The following is an 11,870-nucleotide window of genomic DNA, read 5'->3' as shown; positions in this document are numbered from 1 at the left end:
CAGCCTCCCAAGAGCTGGGATTACAGGCACACACCACCACACCCAGTCTCAATTAATTGCTGTCTCAGTGTGTCCAGGGGCAAGGCCAGCACAGCAGGCCTGGGTATCAAACCTCCTGCCCCTGAGCCTGATTGCAAGTGCTTTAATCCACTGAACTATTTGGCCGGCCTTGCTTCTTTTATTAATCCTCTTCTCTCCTTTCCCTTCCTCCCCTCCTCCACTTCCCCTATCCCACTGTTCATTCCAGTTGATTTTATTAATCTTAGTTCATGTTACGGCATCAGGCTTGTGTTCATTGAGGCTGTCAGGTCCCTGGACATGCCTCATCTTTACTCTACTTACTTCCCCTTTGCTTGTTCCTCACCCTTCATGCTTTCCCCCTTAAGCCCCATTCCTTTTGCAAGAGATCCATCTCCTCATACCTTATATTCCTCCTTATTATTCTTTCTGTGCTCTGACACACTCTGGTGAAAGACACCATATGGTGTTTGTGCTTCCATGCCTGGTTTATTTCACTGAACATTATATTTTCCAGCTACATCAATTTTATTACAAATGTCCCAAATCTATCATTCTCGGTAGAAGAATCACACACCATTATATGTAGATACCCAATTTTCTTTATCTAATAATCTGTTTTTGGGTATATAGGCTGATTCCAGGATTTAGCTATAACTAGTTGCACTGCTATGAACATTGGTTTGCATGTGTCTATCTCAGTACTAGGTCTTAAGTTTTGGGGGAAGACACCTAGCAGGACGATTGTTTGGTCATATGGAATTCCCAATTTCAGTTAAGAAATCTCCAAAGTGATTTCCTTAGAGGTTGTACTAGTTTATATTCCCACCAACAATGTAAGAGGCTTCCTTTTTAGCACAGCAACACCAGTATTTGTTATTGCTTGATTTCCTAATGATTGTCATTCTTTCTGGAGTAAGAATAGAATCCTAGTGTCATTTTAATTTGCAATTCCTTCATGTCCATTCTTCATAACTTGTTGACCATCTGTATTTCTTCCTTGTGAAGTGTCTGTTCATTTCCCTTGACCATTTCTTGACTAGATCTTTCATTTTAGGTGGTTTCAGTTCTTTTAGTTCTTTGTATATCCTAGCTATTAGCTCTCTGTGTGAGGAGTAGCAAGCAGAGTTTTTTCTTTTTCTGTAGGTTGCCCATTCTACTGACTGATTCTTTTGCTGTGCAAAACTTTTCAGCCTGAAATTAGCCTATGTGTTTATTCCTGCTGTTATTCCTTGTGCAATTGATGTTCTATTCAGAAAATCTTTTCCTATACCTATGTCTTCAATGTTTTACCTATTTTGCTACAGGAGATTTAATGTTTCTGTTTTACTATTTAGATCTTCGATCCATTTTGCTTTTAATTTAGTATACGGTAACAGATAAGGTTCAGTTTGAACCTTCCATGCAGGTGACCACATTTCCCAGCACCACTTGCTCCTCCAACAAGTACTTTTGACCCCTTTATTGAACCTCAAACAGTTGAATGTGTCTAGGGAACTTTCTCTGGCCTCACTTCTGTCCCAGTGATCCACATATGTTTTTGTTCCAGTATGACTTCAAGTCAGACATTGCTATGCCTCCTGCTTTGCGCTCTCACCCAAAACTGGCACTGGGTTTTCAATGCACAAGAGATTTGCAACCAGCTTCTGCTTGATGAAGAAAACACAATGCATTAGAGAAAGAACAGCCCTCTTACCTAATGGTGCTGGGGATGCTGGGTAGTAAGGTGCAAAGAGTGAACCTTGACTCCTATCTCTCACCCTATGGGAAAGTCTTCTCTAAATGAAACACTCATAACTGTGAAACTACTAGGAAAAATATGGGAGAAACACTTCAAGGCATAAGTTCATAGAATTGGTTTTTGAATAAGACACCAAAAGCACAGAAAACCAAAGCAAAAAATACCAAATGGTTTCTATCAAACTGAGAAGCTACTGAACAAAGGAAATAAAGACACAACCAACAGAATGAGGAAAAAATTTTGCAACTCATCACACAAAGAATCAATATGTAGAATATGTAGGACTCAAACAATCAATACCCAAATCACAAATAATGTACCTTAATGTAGGCATAGGATATGAGCAGGCACTTCTCAAAGGACGAAATTCAAATGGGCTACAAATATATGGAAATACTAACCTTTACAAGCTGCTTGGAAAATACAAATAAAAACTACAATAAGATGATGACTTATCCCACTTAGAATGACTACCATCAAAATCACAAAAAGAAACATTCTGACAAAGATGTGATGAAAAAGACACTATTTGTGGAAATATAGGTTAGTATAGCCACTTCGGAGAACAGTATAGAGATTCCTCAAGAAATAAGCAGACTGCCCAAATATCTGATGTACTCTATACCTTACCTGTGTATATAAGGAGACCTCAAGGGAATGACATTAGAATATCAAAATGGCATCTGAATACTAATTTTTGTTAATAATAGCTGAAATATAATCAATATAGATACCTATCAAAGGCAGAAAGGATAAAGAAAATGTAGCACAGAAAATATATAAACACAGAAATATTGCTGTTATACAAATGATATTCTACATTCATAGTAAAGTAAATGGAACTGGAGTATTTTACATTTCAGTGGACTCAGACACAGCAAAACAAATGCTACATGTTTTCGTGTGTGTGTGTGTGTGTGTGTGTGTGTGTGTGTGTGTGTGTTTAAAGAGTCATTTTTATCTTTTTTTTGGAACCTGGGATTGAACTCAGGCCCTTGCACTTGCCAGGTAAGTGCTTATTCTGAGCTATCTCCCTGGCCCCCTTAAAGAGTCATTTATAGTGAGCAATAGTGATTATTATACATTATAAAGAGGTGGGAGGAGGGTGGAGAGAAGGAAATGAAAAAACCACTATTCAAATACAATTAAGTGGAAGTTTTTAATAAACTCTATGCAGAAAGCAGATTATAATTCAGAATAACTCATTGTACATTTTATGAATAACTATAAGAGAATGACAAAAAGCTTCCAAATACAAAGGATATGGAGAAGAAAATGTTAATTATATTTGATCAGTACATACTGTGTATATGTGGTCTACAGAAATATCACACAATGCTATATAAATATTATAATCACTAGAGATTAATGAAAATTTTGAAGGTACTTAAGGAGAGTAGCTACCCTGATTTGATCATTAGATCCTGTGTATATTATTGAATTATTCCAGTATACCCTGTAATTTTGTACAGTTAAAATAGAAGGAAAAATGAAATCAAATAATGTTCAGTATTCCATGTTATAGAAGTAATACTTATGTTATCATTTTCTATTAAGGAAAACTTAAGTCATATACAATTTTACTGTTTCAAACTTGGGTACGCTACTTTTTCATATAGAATTGAGTATAAATAAATTATAGAGCTAATGGCTTTGACAAATCATGAAAAATGAATTCAGAGAGATTACTGATTTACAATTAATCTATGAGGTGTCATTTGCTACACTTGCTAAAGCACTGAATATTACAGAACATTACTGAATATTACAGTATTTAAAATTGTAATTCCTGAAACTATGTCATTTATTTAGTATTTTAATAAACATTTTTTTCTCCTAAATACTTTATGATTTTTTTAACCATTTTTCTACATGCCAACTTTGTTCTTATTGATTTTTTAAAATTTCCTTTGGTTTTAGTTTAGTTTGTATTGATTATATTCATAAGTCAAAGTGGAGACCATTATGTGTATTGTTAATAATGTATAAAAATAAAAGTTCAATATGTTTTTTCACTTCCGGACATTAATATTAATGAGCTCTGGAAAACTGAGGTCCAGAATTTCTTCTTACCCTTATATCTAGGCACTTTTCTAGGAATGAAGGGTATTTGGAAGCTCAGAGATGATCTCTAGCTGGACAAGAGATCCCTTTGTATCTATGAAAATGATTTTGTTCTCCACAAACTCACTGTTTTCTCTGTAGAAACTATGGTGGCTCTTCACCAGACTCTGGAGAAGTTCCACATTAGAGCTCTTCTTGCTGAGGAATGAGCATGAACGTTCTCTTCCAGTTACTGTCTTTGATTCACTGAATCCTGCCTCTACACAGGCAGGCAGCGCAGTGAGCACGATTAAAGAAAAGTGAGACTTATGAAACTAAATGTTAAAATACTGAGCAACACAGTATACCTCTGTCCAAAAGAGATGCATTTAATCTAGATTTAATTTAATGCAAGAATTTAGTAGTTTCATAGAAGGAAATTAGGTGAATTGATTCTTTACATTAATTGATTACAACATAAAATTATTATAAATTAAATATATTAAAAACCTATGGAACATTTTATTGATAAAATCACAAAAGACTATTACTACCAATTTTACTCAATGCAGAAAGAAGAAAACAATCTAAGAAAAACACTCAAGATTATTATAACTTGCAGATGTTTAATAACATCACATACAAAATTTAAATAGCTTTCCACGTGCCGAAGACTAAAACAATTACCTTATCTTTTAACATGTGATAAGCTAAAATTGAAAGTGATCAAAGATCTAAGCATTAAAACAGCAACACTAAGTCTGCTGGCAGACCCAATAAGTAGAACTTTTGGAGATACAGGTGTAGGCCAAGACTTTATGAGCAAACCTCAGTTGCAAAGGAACTATCGCAAGGAACAAATAATTGAAATATCATCTTATTAAAAAGCCTTTTCACAGAAAAAAAAGTCATCAGTAGAGTCAAGCAACAACACAGAATGCACACATTGGAAAAAAATTTTGGCCAACTGTTCCTCAGGTAGAGGATTAGTACCTAGAACATATAAAGAAAAAGTTACCTCCCTCAAATTTAAAGATGCAGTCCAAAAGAGGACATATGAACTGAATAAGATTGTCTTAGATGAAGAAGTATAAAAGGGAAAATAAATGTATAAAAATTATTAATATTGGGGTGGCAAGATGGCTCAGTGGTCTAAAGCACCTACTTGGAACAAGCTTGGCAAAGGACCGCGGATCAATCCCCCAGTGCCACATGCCAGCCAGCCCCGCCCCTTGGTGGGCTGAGCTGGCCACACACACACACACACAAAATAATTAAATAAATGTAAAAAAAATTATTAACATCATTTTATTTTTGAGAGATACAAATTAAAACAACACTGAGATTCCATCCCACCCTGGAAAGAATGGCTATCATCAAGAAATCAACCAAAAGCAAATGCTGGCAGGACAGTGGGGGAAAAAACTCTTCTTCAGTGTTGGTGGCAGAGTAAACTGGTGCAACCACTATGGAAACCAGTGCAAAGGTTCCTCAAAAAACTAAAAATAGAGGCTTCATTTGGACAGCTAGTGCCTTTCCTGGTATCTCCCAAGAGAATTAAAAGAATCATATGACAGCAATTTGTACATGCCCATGTTTATAGCAGTATACTATGCAATAGCTAAATCTTGGGAATGACTCAAATGCCCTTCAGCAAACCCATGGATAAAAAAGAAGTGGTTTTTATGCACAGTGGAATACTATACTGCCATAAAGAAAGACAAGCCTGAAACATTTCCAGCTTGAAACTGGATGTATCTTGAGATCATTCTCTTAAGTGAAATAAATCAAAAACACATGTTTAAATATCGTGTTGTTTCTCTGGTGTGAGAAATCAAAAGTGTAAAAGAGGACCAAAATGTACAACAGATATTTTAAAATGGGAAGAAAAATATTCAAATAAGAAAGGAAACAAGGGATAGGAAGGGGAAAAGGAAGGAGAAGAGAAGGAAAAAAGGACAATAAAAGAAAAAAATGGGAACAAAGTTTTTGTAAATATTTATTTAGTACAGGGTCAACAGCGCTTCACTACACATATAGGACTCATAGTGACCTTCCTATTTTTCAGTCTCCAAGCACTGACTGGGATTGCAGGCAGGCACCACCGCCCCTAGTCTCAATCACAACCTTAGCATACCCTGAAGGTAGGGCCAGCATAGCACGCCAGGGATCAAACACCAATCCCTGCATCTGTGTGAGCAGGCGCATTAATCTGCTGAGCTACCTGGCCGCCCCGAAAGCCTTTGTAAATAGGAAGAAGGAGAGTTGAAGGGAGGGGAGAGGAATGGTAATAAAAGAAGAAACAAGATACATCAAGATTCAGGAGTCAATACACAACACACAACACACAAAGCAAAAAAAGCTTTGTTCACTAGTCCTGAGACAAAGGACTAGTATCTTGAATACACAAAGAACAAATTTCCTATCATGAATGTAATCATTACACATATCTAAAATATATGAATAAAAAACAAAAGATTTAAACTATATATATAATATATAAATATATTTATATATTTATATATTTATATATTATATATAAATATATATTATATATTTATATATTATATATATTATTACTTAAGCAAATGTTTTAGGAAAGCAAGTATATAAAACCGATTGTTTTTATTTGCCACAAACAGAACATGTGTGTGTACTAGCATATCAGAATATACTGCACTAGCATACTGTCTTGAAATAAGTCTAATATATGAACATAATTCCTTTCATATAACATTTTGAATAAGTGACAACACACTATTAAAAGTATACCATAAAAGTTAACACATATAATAAGACACCGTGAGTTCCAATCATATAAATGCATGTGATTACATACATAAATCACCACATAATGATGCAGGAATTCAACAGGGTAAGTGTAGGTATATCTTGTTACCAAGATATCAGGTGCTTTTAAATTTTTTGTCATATTATTATATATTGAGTTTTCCAACAACTTCTCTTTACTAATGTCATTATTAAAAAATAAAACTCAATAACCCGCATGGTCCTATGCCATCTCAGTGTGCCCTGGGGGCGGGGCCGGCACAGCAGGCCCAAGGACTAGGTACTTTAATCTGCTGTGATATTTGGCCAGTCCTTGCAGTGTTTTTTTTTGTTGTTGTTGTTTTGTTTTGTTTTTGTTTTTAACTAAAAAGTGTAATGTGATTTAATGATAAAGGTACATGCAGCAGGTTACTTTCATTTTTGAAAAACGAATTTGTTCCTATAAATATAAACTCATGGTACTCACTTTATCATTGACCAATTTTAGAAATCATAGTATAAAATGTACTACAGTCTTGCAAATTGAAAAATGTGAGTTCATCCCTCAGGGAAGAGATAGTGTCACAGAAGCTTATTCAGGAGGTGCCAGGTAAGCGGACCAAATGGTCTTGTACGAGGGCATCATTTGTGAGGAATCGATCACTGATGCTTAGGGTCCTACCAAAGAACAGCAGGGAAAGAAGATAGCCAACCATGGAATCTGGGTCATCTCAACACTAGGAAAGCCTGAACAAATTACATATATAAATGAGTAAAAGGTTTTTTTATAGGAAGAAAATGTCATTAGTGACTAGTTCAGATATAAGGAAGTCCATGCAGCACTGTCCAAATCCTGACGCTTTGGCCCTTGCTGAAGAATTCCAGCTCCACAGCCCAAGCCATCTATGTGCTCCTGACAGACACTCTGGAAGTAGTGGGTGCCTGTCCTGCATTCTTAGTCTTTAACCAGCAATGGTTGGAGAGTTGGCGTATCAGTGTCTAAGCACCCTCAGATATCAGGTGAATAATTCCAAGATGTGTGTCCTACACGACTTCCAGGAGTTTTGCCCTGTGACTTCATAGTGTTATCTAGTGTATTAATGTTCCTGTCATTGGCCCGCTTTGCTTTCCAATCTCAGTTCTCCTTTCCCCACTCTATTTTCCTTCCCACAACATCACGTCGCTTGCACTCAAATCCTCTCCATGAATCACCTGCACTGGAATTGATGGTGCAGGTCATCTCCCCAGGATCTTCCTCTGTAGAAACCAAAACAGCAAATAGACAATGAAGAGTTCATTCAAAAGTGTCTGAAAGATGACAATTTGCAGGCCATTGCTAGATGAAAAGGATCCTTTTCCAAAGTCAAATATTAATTCTGCAGTTGAAATACAGCGTAGTTGACTGAATATGTGGAAAGCAAGTGGACTGTCAATACGGGATCTTTTGAAAGTGTAACTAAGCAAAAGGAGGAAAATTAATAGATGAACTTCATTTGTCATTCAGAGCTATAATGTGGTCACTGCCTTTTCTGACATCCCCATCTCAAATTTTTGTCTCCCTCCTTTGTGCTGATTGCAAATAAGAAAATGAATTCCACCTCCAATAGATTTACAGTGGATGGCTGAGGCAGCCTTGAATCAACGCACTTATATACCAGGGTATGAGTGACTGGGGATGTAGAGTGATAGAATGGGCCAGGGCAATGCATAAGGACATTTTCAGAACTCCCACTGAGAGTGCTGACACTAGAATGTGGGCCAATTCTAAAGTTTTATGTTAACAGATACTTTTTTTTCTTTTTTTTTTGCAGTACTGGATATTGAACTCAGGACCCTGCACTGGCCAGGCAAGCACTTATTCTACTGTGCTATTTCCCCAGCCCTAGCAGATACTTTTGTAGCAGAAATTATTTTCTAAACTATAAATGATATAGTTAAATTAAACCCTAATCTAATTAAAAGAAAGGCTATGAAAGAATGGACTATTTCTCTTTGTTTGTACCGGGAATCAAACTCAGGACCTTGTACTTGCCAGGCAGGCACTTGTGCTGCTGAGCTGTTTTCCAAGCACTGGGAAAGAATTCGACGCAGTTCATTTTTGTGATATAGACCAGACATAAATAGTGGTAGTGTGTAATTTAAAAAATGCATTACACACACACACACACACACACACACACACACACACACACACATCTATCGTTTTTACTTTTACACTAGAAAATGGACAGATGTAGGAATTGGTTTATCAGCAGTTTTTTCTTAATTCAATAATTTGCTTATATTCAGATATCATATTTGTACCTAAGCAGTTCTTAAGTGCCAAAATTATATTATTGTTATTATAGCAAAATATCAGACTTTAATGATTAAACCAAATACTTAATTTTAATTTAAAGTTATAAATTACAATGGATGACTGTGTCTGGTGTTACAGTAGACAGCAGATGACTATTTTTGCTATGATTAGACAACAGAAACATTTTTGCAGTTTACCACCATGACAAACCCCTCAGTTCATAATTTCCCTGTGCTCTATGGCTTTTTTGATAATGTTAGGAGGTGTTCAACACAATTCTCTACCTTGTTAGATGGAAAAGCGCACTATTCATTAAGACAGAGGCAGATGAAACGATAATTTAAAGTTTTAAAAATTTCTTGGGGAGGGCTGGTAAAATGGCTCAGTGGTCTAAAGCACCAACTTAGAACAAGCTAAACTAAGCAAAGCACAGGGACCGCGGTTCAATCCCCCAGCACCACATGCCAGCCAGCCTCACCCCCTGGTGGGCTGAGCTGGCCACACACAAAAATATAAATAAATAAATAAATAAATAAATAAATAAATAAAAATTAAAAAAAAATTCTTGGGGAATGAGATTAATATGATCCTGAAAACCCGAATGTGTCTGAAAAGTAGGAAGGGATTCTGTCTTACAGCTTCAGAAGTATTTGTTGTAAGGAAATTACCTGGAATAACATAATCCACAATCTTCATAGTCTATTGGATGCATTAAGGACATGGTTTATTGCTAATTCTTCTTCCAAAACTTTTTTCAAATTTTTGTTTGGGGCCAGCAAGATAAAAAAAAAAAAAAAAAAAGCTTAGGCAAGCCTAGGAAAACACAGGGACTGAAGTTCGATTCCTGGTGCCACATGCCACACCAGCCCTGCCCCCAGGGTGGGCTGAGCCAGCCAGAGTCCGGGTGTAGTGGCAAATGCCTGTAATCCCAGCACTGGAGAGGCTGAAAACAGGAGAATCACTGAGAGTCTGAGCTGCACAATGAGACTCTGTAACAAATATCAGGCCAGGGTATATTAGTTCCAGGGTTCCAGGGCCTGCGTGCCACGTGCTGTGGGGGATCAAACTCCTATTCTTGCACTTTCCAGGCAGGTGCTTAGACCACTGAGCTATCTCCCCAGCCCTTCCGTATCAATTTTAAATTATGGTTCTGGTGAACCCATTTCCTTTCTGATGACTGGTACACTGCTATAAATCCAGTTGGCTTTTCCTAATTCTATCAGTAGCAAATTGGACTGAATGTTTAGGAAATATGCTATGTATATGTGAAGAATCTATAAGCAAAGAACCTGCTTTGTAGTCAAAATAATATGAGATGAAATAAGACTTCCCAAGGTAGAGCTTAAGAAACACTATCGTTTGAAATCTTCACCCAGGACTTCCCTTCTTGGAAATGGTCTGTGTGAAACAGAACAGTACAACATTTTTAGTACTGCCTGTTAGAGACAAGTCATTATTGATAACCACCTCTGCATAATCAGAAAGATTCTCTAGAAGAAACGAAATGTCCACAATCATGCAGCAGAATAGAAATTTTTCTGCCTTGAAATGCATTCCTTCAAGCAAGTTCTAAGTCTAAGAAAAATCTAAAGTGATTGCCAAAATATTATTTTCAATAATGCCAAATTCTTTAGACATAGGATTACATTTTCCCAAGGGTAGCTTACTGAGAACTTTCAGGGGCATAACTGAAGCAGAAGTGCGAGAACACACTTCTCCATTTCAGTCCTGGCTTCCCGTTTGCTTTGATGCCGAGGCTGAGTCAGAATCTTCTGTGAGAGACATTGCTGTGTTCTTGAAGAAGACAGAAGGGGCAAAAATGAAAACAGTTGGATAAATGAATGCATTCCGAAGAAAACGAGATGTCATTTTCCTATTGTTGCTGTCACTTGCTTTCAGACATACTGCTTATCGTGATTTAATTCAGAAAAGCATACACCTGATTGAAATATTACCAGTTTAAGTAGAAATCTAGAGAATCTACAAGGGATCACGCTTAAATGGACAACCCCGAGTGCGACGTGCTTTATATACTAGCTGATGCCTTCTTGTGGCAGTAACAGTCAATCTTAGATTACTTAAGGAGGAGCTATAAAAATGTAAATTACGGAGACCTGATTTGGTCCCATTGCTTTAGCTAAGTTCTAGCACTTAAACTTAAAATATATGGCAGCTAGAGCTAATGAATACTGTTAATTTGCATATTCAGGAGCTTTCCCATAGTACTCCTTCTCTCTTTTAACTAATATGAAATGACTCCTTCGAAGCTCATGAGGTCATTTAAAGAGAGAATTGGATTGAAATGTGTGCTTTCATTTAAAAATGTTTGGAAATATTTGAAGTGCTGTATCCCAGTTTCTGTCCTACATGCCTTACTGATTTCCCTCCCTAATAAATAAAATACAAGGATTATTTGGTTAAAAACTTGTACAATTTAAATATAAACTATCCTAAAGTAGCATAATAAATTTTTTGGAATAATTGTACATTCATAAAATGATACAATTTTAGCTTCTGATTTCAATACAGCAGAAACTAAGCTTAGAAAATATATTTGCAAAGACTGGCCAGATAGGTCAGCAGATTAAAGCACCTGCTTAGGCAGACTCAGGGACTGGGGTTTGATCCCCAGTATGTTGTGTTGGCCCTGCCCCCGGGGCACACTGAAACAGGGATTGAGACTGGGCATGGTGGCATGCACCTGTCATCCCAATGCTTGGGAGGCTGAAAACAGGAGGACCACTATGAGTCCTATCTGTGTAGTGAGACCCTGTAGACCCTGTACTAAATACATAAAATTTTAAAAAAGAAAATATATTTGCAAATAATCCATCAGAAAGTGTATCTATCAAACTAGACTCATAACAATGTAGAAATAAGATTGAGATAGTCACTTCATTGGACTAAAAGAAAACAAATTTTCATTCCATATCAATACATTTTTGAGGTTACTTGATTTTTCATATAAATGAACATTAAGAATAGGTATTACTGAAAGAG

The sequence above is a fragment of the Octodon degus genome, unplaced genomic scaffold (genome assembly GCF_000260255.1).
Source record: "Octodon degus isolate 3935 unplaced genomic scaffold, OctDeg1.0 scaffold00001, whole genome shotgun sequence".
NCBI classification, from domain to species: Eukaryota; Metazoa; Chordata; class Mammalia; order Rodentia; family Octodontidae; genus Octodon; species Octodon degus.
Note: the sequence above shows the minus strand (reverse complement) of the source record.